Source organism: Neomonachus schauinslandi, chromosome 2 (assembly GCF_002201575.2).
Source record: "Neomonachus schauinslandi chromosome 2, ASM220157v2, whole genome shotgun sequence".
NCBI classification, from domain to species: Eukaryota; Metazoa; Chordata; class Mammalia; order Carnivora; family Phocidae; genus Neomonachus; species Neomonachus schauinslandi.
This window is the reverse complement of record NC_058404.1, coordinates 82871007-82879534: the sequence shown is the minus strand read 5'-3', so window position 1 is coordinate 82879534 and position 8528 is coordinate 82871007. Positions and strand designations below refer to the sequence as shown.

At 35.5% G+C, this 8528-nt stretch overlaps 1 non-coding gene across 1 annotated transcript; it reads left to right on the top strand.

The window, feature by feature from the left end:
* The first annotated feature begins 1485 nt into the window (after positions 1 to 1485).
* LOC123324154 lies at positions 1486 to 1592 on the top strand. Its single transcript, XR_006539646.1, has one exon. It is a non-coding gene; the product is annotated as a U6 spliceosomal RNA (small nuclear RNA).
* The last annotated feature ends 6936 nt before the right edge of the window (positions 1593 to 8528 follow it).

The window sequence follows — 8528 nt, the reverse complement described above, 5'->3', positions numbered from 1 at the left end:
ACATGCAGAAGAATGGAACTGGACCATTTCCTTACACCACACACAAAAATAGACTCCAAATGGATGAAAGACCTCAATGTGAGACAGGAGTCCATCAAAATCCTAAAGGAGAACACAGGCAGCAACCTCTTTGACCTCAGCCGAAGCAACTTCTTCCTAGAAACATCGCCAAAGACAAGGGAAGCAAGGGCAAAAATGAACTATTGGGACTTCATCAAGATAAAAAGCTTTTGCAAAGCAAAGGAAACAGTCAACAAAACCAAAAGACAACCGACAGAATGGGAGAAGATATTTGCAAATGACAGATCAGATAAAGGGCTAGTATCCAAAATCCATAAAGAACTCATCAAACTCAACACCCAAAGAACAAAGAATCCAATCAAGAAATGGGCAGAAGACATGAACAGACATTTTTCCAAAGAAGACATCCAAATGGCCAACAGACACATGAAAAAGTGTTCAATATCGCTCGGCATCAGGGAAATCCAAATCAAAACCTCAATGAGATACCACCTCACACCAGTCAGAATGGCTAAAATTAACAAGTCAGGAAACGACAGATGTTGGCAGGGATGCGGAGAAAGGGGAACCCTCCTACACTGTTGGTGGGAATGCAAGCTGGTGCAGCCACTCTGGAAAACAGTATGGAGGTTCCTCAAAAAGTTGAAAATAGAGCTACCATATGATCCAGCAATTGCACTACTGGGTATTTACCTCAAAGATACAAAAGTAGGGACCCGAAGGGGTACGTGCACCCCGATGTTTATAGCAGCAATGTCCACAATAGCCAAACTGTGGAAAGAGCCAAGATGTCCATCGACAGATGAATGGATAAAGAAGAGGTGGTATATATATACAATGGAATATTATGCAGCCATCAAAAGGAATGAGATCTTGCCATTTGCAACGACGTGGATGGAACTGGAGGGTATTATGTTGAGTGAAATAAGTCAAACAGAGAAAGACATGTATCATATGATCTCACTGATATGAGGAATTCTTAATTGCAGGAAATAAACTGAGGGTTGCTGGAGTGGGGGGTAGGGTGGGAGGGATGGGGTGACTGGGTGATAGACACTGGGGAGGGTATGTGCCCTGGTAAGCGCTGTGAATTGTGCAAGACTGTTGAATCTCAGATCTGTACCTCTGAAACAAATAATGCAATATATGTTAAGAAAAAAAAAGAAGAAGAAGGTAGCGGGAGGGGAAGAATGAAGCAGGGGAAATCGGAGCGGTAGACGAACCATGAGAGATGATGGACTCTGAAAAACAAACAGGGTTCTAGAGGGGAGGGGGGTGGGAGGATGGGTTAGCCTGGTGGTGGGTATTGAGGAGGGCACGTTCTGCATGGAGCACTGGGTGTTATGCACAAACAATGAATCATGGAACACTTCATCTAAAACTAATGATGTAATGTATGGGGATTAACATAAGAATAAATAAATAAATAAATTTTTTAAAAAATTAAAAAAAAAAAGATTTTAAGTGCTTGCTTCAGCAACACATATACGAAAATTGGAATGATACAGAGAAAATTAGCATGGCCCCTGCGCAAGGATGACGTGCGAATTCATGAAATATTCCATATTAAAAAAAAAAAGATTTAAAAAGACCTCTTGGAAAATAAATGAAGTTTACAGATGTTTTTGAAAATATGAGCCTTCTTATGATTCTTCTGGAGAACAAAACCATGAAGCAAATGGTGTTGTATCTGTATGTATATATGTGCATATATATATACAAAGTGTATATATGTAAACACTAATAATTCATACATAGATGCAATTATAGCCAATATAATGTAGGGGTTTTTTTTTAGTTTCACATTTCAGAGAAATTCTAATTAAAGAACTAATTCTTTATTAATTTTTATTTTTTATTTTATTAATTTATTTTTTATTAATTTGTATTAAAGAATTCTTCCCATAACACACACACACACACACACTATTTACTATAAAAATTTGGTCTCCATATTTGACAGATTCATCATAGATGGTGTTTACCTGGTATGGTAGGTTGAACAGTACCCCTAAAGGTTAATGTCCACCAGAACCTCAGAATATGATTTTATTTGGAAATAGAGTCTTTGCAGATGTAATTAGGGTAGGGATCCAGATGAGAGCATACTGAATTTGGGTGGACCCTAAATTCAGTTAGCCTCCTTATAAAAGACAAAAAAAACCACCTAGGGATACATGAAAGGAAAGCCATGTGAAGATAGAGGCTTAGATTGGAATTATGCTGCCGCAAGCCAAGAAATGCCAGGAACCACTCCAAACTAGAAGAGCAAAGAGGAATTCCCCCCTAGAGCCTTTGGTGGGAGGACAGCTCCGCTGACACCTGCCCTCCAGAATTGTGAGAGAATAAATTTTTCTTGTTTTAAGACACCAAATTTGTGGTGAACTGTTTGAGCAATCCTAGGAAATGAATACACCACTTATCAATTATTCCTTACCCTTAGATAATGAATACTTCTTATATATGCTTTAGAGAAATAATCATTTTGCCTTCTGAAGCTTTCTTTTCATACATACTTATCTTTAAAAATAAAACAATTTCAGAAATCAAATGAGAAAATGCCTGAAACTTAGCAGGGATTTTCATTTGACTCCCAAACAGTCCAAAGAGAAGCAAAAAACACTATGTGTATTATATCCAATATCCAATATCCAATATCCAATATCCAATATGTATTTCACAAACTTGAACTGGAAAAGGAGTTTTAATTTGTGCTTTAGCAGTAATTTTCTTTTTAATTTTTTTCAAATTATGTATTTCCAGAATTCAGTTGAGTTATTAAATTTGTTGTATATTACTTCAAAATTGTCATTTATATTTTGAACTTTTTCAAAACCGTTCAAATTGAACTGTTCAAACTGAATCTCTTTCACTTTTGCCTCTTCCATTACCTTTAGCTTATTAGCTTTTAATTACTCTCAACTTTCCCTGCAAATTAGAAAAATCTAGCTTTTAAAAAATATCTAGGCCTTGTCCCCAAGTCTAGAGAATCTGATTTAAATTATTTAAAATATAGTCTAGCAGCAATATATTTCACAAATACATTTGTACTTTTTTTTCAAACTCTCTACAATTCATTCCCATGGACACTTGAAGTGGTGGGCCACTACTGTAACATGAACATACATGCCAACTGCTAATCCTAGAGGCTAATAATTTGCTTTTTTCATACCACATACTTACTATTTATCTGCAGAATTTTATAAAACTGTTCATCAATGGTAGACAAGGATTTCACAACAGTAAGAATTTTTAGGAATAAAATAAATTATTGAAAACTCCATATAATCACCATCATAAAATCACAAAGTAGAAAGGAACCTAATGGAAAAGAATTAGAGAGCCCAGAATAAAACACATGTGTAGATGGTCAATTAACTTATGACAAAGGAGCTAAGAATATACAATGGGGAAATTAATAAATGGTGGTGGGAAGACTGGATAGCCACATGCAGAAGAATAAAACTGAGTCTCTCTCTTATACCATACACAAAAATAAACTCAAAATGGATTAAAAACTTGAATTTAAGACCTGAAACCAAAAGACTTCTAGAAGAAAACATGAGGAGTAAGCTTCTTGACACTGGTCTTCACAATGATTTTTTTGGATTTAATGCCAAAAACAAAGGCAAAGAAAGCAAAAATAAACAAGTAGTCATACATACATCAAACCAAAAAGCTTCTGCATAGCAAAGGAAATTATCAGCAAAATAAAAAGACAAACTATGGAATGGAAGAAAATGCTGGCGAACCACCTATCCAATAAGGGGTTAATATCCAAAATATATAAGAAACTCATACAACTCAATAGCAGAAAAACAAATAACCTAATTTTAAAAATGGGCAAAGAACCTTAACAGACATTTTCCAGAGAAAACATACAAATGGCCAACAGGCTCATGAAAGGTGCTCAACATCACTAACCATTAGGGAAATGCAAATCAAAACCACAATGAGATATCACCTCACAGCTGTTAGAATGGCTATTAACAAAAACACAAGAGATAACAAATGCTGGCAAGGATGTGGAGAAAAGGGAACCAGCATGCACTGTTGGTGGGAATGTAAACTGGTGCAGTCACTATGGAAGACAGTATAGAGGTTTCTCAAAAAGATAAAAATAGAACTACCATATGATCCAGCAATTCCACTTCTGAAATATATATCCAATGGAAATAAAATCATAATCTTGAAAAAAATATCTGCACTCCCATGTTCACTGCAGCATTATTCACAATAGCCAAGATATGGAAACAACTTAAGTGTCTGCCAATGGATGAATGGATGGATAGATAAAGAAGATGTGAGATATAGATTATAGATATAGATACAGATAATTCAGCCTTAAAAAAGAAGGAAACCCTGCCATTTGCCACAACATGGATAAACATGGAGGGCATTATGCTAAGTGAAATAAGCCAGAAAGAGAAAGGCAAAAGGCAAACTCAGAAACAGAGTTGATTGATGGTTGGCTGGGAGATAGAGAAAATAGGGAGAGGTTGGTGAAGGGTACAAACTTTCAGTTATAAGACAAATAAAATCTGAGAATCTAATGGATAACATGGTGACTATAGTTGTTAACACTGTATTGTATAATTGTAACTTGCTAAGAAAGTAGAACTTAAATGTTCTCACCAAGAAAAAAAAAAAAAGCAAATATGTGAGATGATGGATGTGTGAACTAACTCAATGGGGAGAATTCTTTCACAGTGTATACATATATTAAATCATGTTGTACACTTTAAATATCTTGCAATTTTAGTTGTAAATTATATCTTGATAAAGCTGAAAAAAAAAAGAAATAAAGGGACAAAAATCAGTCATGAACTCCAACCCTTTCAACTTGTAGATAAGATATTCCAGTTCTAGGAGTTTAAAGAATCTGTCCAAAATTTAACAGTTAGAATGTGGCAGCGTGAAACATTAAACCTGGTTTTCTATACTATATCTAATATGTATAGAAAGTTACAATGATTGAATAAGACCTACACTTGTCTTCTTAAAAGTGAGGAAACAGAGAGGAAGGAGTGTTTCACAGACTGGTAAATTATTTTTTTCTATGCTTTTTAAGTTTCACTGAGTTTTTTGGTGAACTATTTCCTAGGTCAAAGACAAAAGCATAAAAAAGTCTCCCTGTTATTTTTTTGTTTTGGGGTTTTTTTTTAAGAAATGACTACAAAAGAAAAAAAGAATGACTGTAATTATTCAAGATTTTTTTTTTTAAGATTTTTTATTTATTTTTTGACAGAGAGAGAGACAGCTAGAGAGGGAACACAAGCAGGGGGAGTGGGAGAGGGAGAAGCAGACTTCCTGCCGAGCAGGGAGCCCAATGTGGGGCTCAATCCCAGGACCCTGGGACCATGACCTGAGCTGAAGGCAGACACTTAACGACTGAGCCATACAGGCACCCCTATTATTCAAGATTATATGAGAGAAAATGGATTTTAACCCTATTAAATTTAACCTACATTTTCAACATGGCAAATTAGCATGGCCTGCTGGCTCTCTCAACCAGAATCAACCTTGGAGAAACTACAAAAGCAAGAGGAAAACAGAGATTCCAGGTATTAATGGCAGTTATAACTGCAGGAGACATCCATGTGTGAAGACTGTCTTGAATAGGTGTTGGAGGGGATAGTGGATGCAGCCTAGGGCAGAGAAGCAGAAAACACTGCAGTGAGAAACTAGGTGGAAGGCAAATGTTTAGGTTTTATTCTTGCCCATCCCCAGAATTGTCTTAGGAGAGTTACTATTTGCCCCTTCATTGCAGAATTCAACTAGCAATAGCCCAACTCTTGGGTGACTAGGTATGCATGACAATGTCAAGACAAAGTAAAACCCTGCTGGAGGCTGTGATTGAAATAGGGCTAGAGCTGATCAGAGACTTGTAGCATATTCTCCACTCCTCCATCAATAAGCTCAAGGTTGGGGAATGACACCTAGTGAGACAGCTCTTCCTGAAGTGCATTTCAAAGAGAAAATTCTAAAAAGTTGCCAGAGTAAAAAAGCTAGTCACCTACAATTAAAAAAAAAAAAATCTAATTGTCCTCAGATATCTTGACACCTGTAATGAATGCTAATCAATGAAGTAATATTTTTAAGGCACTGAAGGAAAAGACCTCTGAACCTAGAATTTTTTATACAGCAAAATTAAAATTTGAGGGTATAAAAGAAACATTTTTAGGCATATGGGGTCTCAGAAGTTCTGCCACACAAAAATCCATGTTTAAATACTACTTGCAAAAAAAAAAAAAAACAAGAAAGAAAAAAAGAGAGAGAGAGACAAATGGAAGGAGGGAAAAAAGGAGGAAGATAGGATATAATATAATGTAATATAATATAATATAATATAATAATATAATATAATAGAACATAATATAATATAATTCAGTATATACTCAAAGGGCATGAAAAGTAAAAGTAATTATATATCTTAGCAAAGTTTCTTTTTGTCTAAAAATTAAATTTAAAAAATTTAAACCAGGAAAAGATAAAGTATATTTATTACCTAGAATTAATATTCTAGACAATATTGCTATGATAGACACGGAGAGAGAGACAAAAAAAAAAGGACATAAGAGTATATCAAAGTGCTTGTCTTATTAAAAGTAACAATGTATATATTAATAAGATATATTAGTTGGGGTAAATAAACATCAGTACCAGTCTTAAGGGCAACAGGCATTATTACAAAGGCAACCAGCTTGAAAATAAAATAGAATATATAACTTTAAGCCAAAAGAAACAAATGTAATCTATGCAATGGAAAACAAGAAAAGTGGGGGGAAAGGTATAGTAAGTAGAAAAATATGCAATGATACGGAGCAATAAATCCTAGCAGAACTATATAACATGATACCCACAAATAGCATAAATATATTCATTGAATTGGTAGAGACTCAATTGATTTAAAAAAAACAAAAAACAAAATGTTGTCTAGTAGACCACCCTTAAAAAGACAAAGGATTAAAATAAAGATTAAATATGAGGTAAATATGAAACAAAAGGAATCTGGGCTAACAAATTTAGTCAAGGTGACAAATATTATTTAGACCAAAAGTTATACGTAGTGTTAAAAAGGAGACAGCAGGCCCAAAATGGAGTCACTTCTGCTAAACTCCATGTCAGCAAACCGAGACTTAATACCTAATCTAATTGCAGTTTCAACCACCCAAGAATGTAAGCCTTCATCAATCAATCTGGAATTACCTGATCAGCATTAATGAGGTAATCCACCCAACAGGCCCTTTCATTCCCCTTGGGAAGGTGACCTTGCCTGAAACAATGCATTCTTTACTAATAATCTTCTTTCTGCCCTTTTTCTGCCTTTAAAAGCCTTTTCTTGTCTACAGGGCAATGGAGCTCCTTTCTACTCCTAGATGGGATGCTGCCTGATTCATGAATCACTGAATAAAGCCAATGTGATCTTTAAATTTACTCAGTTGAATTTCTTTTTTTTTTTTTAAAGATTATTTATTTATTTGACAGAGACATAGTGAGAGAGGGAACACAAGCAGGGGGCAGTGGGAGAGGGAGAAGCAGGCTTCCCGTGGAGCAGGGAGCCTGATGTGGGACTCGATCCCAGGACCCTGGGACCATGACCTGAGCTAAAGGCAGATGCTTAACGACTGAGCCACCCAGGCGCCCTACTCAGTTGAATTTCTGTTAACAATAGAAACATACATGTATGTGTAAATACACATATGCATATATTTATTTATTATATATATGCATACATGTAAATATGTATGTATATACATATATATAAAATGAAAAAAGAAGACCATAATATACTGTCAAAGAGAACAATAGAAAAAGACATATTTATCATAAATGTAAATGTACCTAACAAGACATCCTCAGAATTAGCTGGTAGCTGAGTTGATGAGAATAGGACAGGATCACTTGAATTTGGGATATATTTTGAAGACAGAACTGAGAGGACCTATTCTTTGTAGGTCTAGCTACAAAGCTAGACCGACTAGCTTTGGGGAATGAAAGGGAAAAAAAGAATCAAGAATTTATTGAGAAGGGGAAAGTAAGGGTAAGAGCCAATTGGCAGGTGTGGTGGATGGTGGAAATTAAGTGCTCAGTTTCGGAGTTGTTAAATTTGAGATGCTCATTTGATATCCTATTTGAGGCAACAAGCAGACAGTTGAATATACAGGTCTGTAGCTCATAGAGAGTGCAGGAATGTAAATAGAAATTTGGGAATCATCACAAATAGCATTTAAAGTAATGAGTCTAGATTAGATTGCATAAATAGAGCAAACAGAGAAGACGGTGGGCTAAGGACTGAACCCTGAACACTCTACTATGTATAAATCAAGCAGAGAATGCCATGCAAGCAAAGGAGGCTAAAGAAAAGCCAGTAATGTCTGAAGAAACCAGGATGGTATGTTTTAGAAGTCAAGTACAGTAAGTTTCAAGAAGAGAGGAATCAGCTGAGTCAAATATTGCTGAGAACGTGAGTAACATAAGGGGAGGAAATTAGCCATCAGATTTGT